The 2,366-nt window shown below is 43.2% G+C and overlaps 1 pseudogene; it reads right to left on the reverse strand.

Annotated features, from left to right (window-relative positions):
* Nucleotides 1-1,126: 1,126 nt before the first annotated feature.
* On the reverse strand, nt 1,127-2,366 carry LOC111725868 (annotated as a pseudogene).

A 2,366-nucleotide genomic window follows, 5' to 3' on the forward strand; every position in this document is an offset into this window, starting at 1 on the left:
CAGGCGCCCGCCACAACGCCTGGCTATTTTTTGGTTGCAGCCGTCATTGTTGTTTGGCGGGTCCGGGCTGGATTTGAACCTGCCACCTTAGGTGTACGTGGCTGGCGCCTTAGCCGGTTGAGCTACAGGCGCCGAGCCATCCTCCTGATGTTTAATCACTGAATTGGTGTGGCCGGTCAGCAGGAGCACAGGCCAGTTCCAGACTGTGACACCCAGCATGGCCAGCACCTGGCCCAGGACAAGGGTGTGGTAGGCACCCTGTAGATAGGAGTCGTGTGGCCTAAATGGCTAAAAGGCCTTGGAGCTGGTGGCTCGGAGCGAGTGGCAGGAGTGGCTGAGCCAGCTGGAGTGGTGCAGGAGCCCAGAGCCATGTCCTTTGCGTGGGTGTCACAGTCTGAGAGGCACTGTCTCACCCCAGCCCTTTCCTCTCTCTGTCCTCAAAGAGAGAACCTTTCACTCTTTAGTGAACAAATGCTTTAGAGCTTGAAAATTGATCTCCAGGGCTTGAAATTAGAGTCCCTGATCCCTTTTATGTGATGAGAGAGACTCACCTGGGTTTTCTAGCCTCTTCCTGAATTAACTACAGAAGTAATCCCCCGTGGCACTGCAGCTGCTGTCTCTTCAGAGTGGCTTTCTCTCTCCTGGGGCTTGGCCCAGAGAGAGAAAGTAAGTAAAAAAAGCATCGCAGCTTGGCACACCTTCCATTTCTTAATAAGAAGTTTTTGTGCCTTTCATTTTCTAGTCAGAATTTTTTTGTTCTTTTGGTCACTTTGCCTTTCCCGTTCCCTGTCCTTGGAATACAGAGTTGATCTAATTCTAACTTGCTCTAGTTACTTGGGTTCATGAATTAGCCCCTAAACGTTGCTTTTCCTTGTTATTTTATCTCTTGCGGCCTGCCAGTTTACTTGCAAATGTGTTTTTAATTCACTTTTTTTTTCCTGAGGTATTACCCATTGTTTTTAATGTGGTTTGGATTTCATCCCAGCTGCAAAAACTTGCTTAGGCACTAGGAGGTAGCAGTTTTAACTATATATTTTTAAGTTACAAAGGTTAAGAGATGGAGAGAAATGCAAGTTAGTGGGGTCTCTATTTTCCAGCAGGGAGTTGAACTGGGGGGTACTCAAGTTCAAGAAGATGGCTCAAGTTTAATGGAGTCTTCAGTAAAGTTGGCAGCAGGATTGAGAAAACGCAAAGAGGATAGCTTGTATTCCTCACTTGTTTCTGCAGATAAGTGGGGCTCAAAGACTTCAGTAGGATTTTTAGCACCTTCTAGTGGAGAAGAAACATTCAGGGCTGTGTAATCACAATCACTTAAATCTGGTAAAACGTTGTTTGCTGGATTCTTCAGATCATCCAAAAGAAAGTCTTCAGAATCTTGAAGTCTTCCTTCAGGGTCATTTAGCGGCACCTCATCTAACTGGAAAAGCGTGGAATTTCTAATGTGTTTTGCCACCTGCTTATCTTTTTCCCCATTGGCTTCAAATGGACTTTTCTTCTTCATTTTTCATTAAACTTATATTATCTATTTCTTGTACAACACCCACACTGAGTAAAGTTTCAGTTTCCCTTGTCATCAAATTTTGAAGTTCAGAATTGGATGGCTCACTGACGTGATCAGAGTCAGAGTTCATTTTCTTCCTAGATAGCAATGACTGTAGGTCATATTAGCTTCAGTACAGTGCATTTGCTTCTCATCCCTGTACAGTACAGTGTTTATACTGAGTATCTGATTTGTCTTCAGTCAATGTTAAATCATTGACTTGGGAAGAAGACACTAACTCCAAAGCAATATTTTTAGTTTCATGTCCAGATAATTCAGTGGTCATTAGTCCTTGGATATCTGGTAAAACCAAATCCAAATCCAGGTCCAGTGAATCTTCACTCATAGATATACTCTGAATTGACGTTTCTGGTTCTTTCCCATCGTTTCCACTTGCTTAATCCACAGATGAAACAAAGTTTATGGATTCATCTTTCAAAGTAGATGAGACACTGTCAAGGAGACTTTTATTTTTGCCGTCAGCCAGCGTATAACCATTTTTTAGTATCTCCACAGCTTGTTTCCTCTTCTCTGGTGGAACATGGAAATCCTGATGAGCACATTTGGAAGCTGAAGCTCCAGATGTGACTGGTAATGACCTTTCTCTATTCAAGTCTACTGTGTAGTTTCTACTCATCAAACTCAAGATAAACTGGAGAATCTGTGTTAACAGCTGCTGTTGCTCACAGTACTTCTGTCTCAGATTTGTCATTTCAAGCCAAAGGGTTGCATATTCCTAACAATGGCGGCAGAAAAATACTTCATAGAAAGCTGCAACAATTAAATCTCTAGGCCAGCGAGTTTACATGAATATCTGCACTTCCAT

The sequence above is a fragment of the Otolemur garnettii genome, unplaced genomic scaffold, assembly GCF_000181295.1.
Source record: "Otolemur garnettii isolate 467f Iridium unplaced genomic scaffold, OtoGar3 scaffold00049, whole genome shotgun sequence".
In the NCBI taxonomy this organism is placed as follows: Eukaryota; Metazoa; Chordata; class Mammalia; order Primates; family Galagidae; genus Otolemur; species Otolemur garnettii.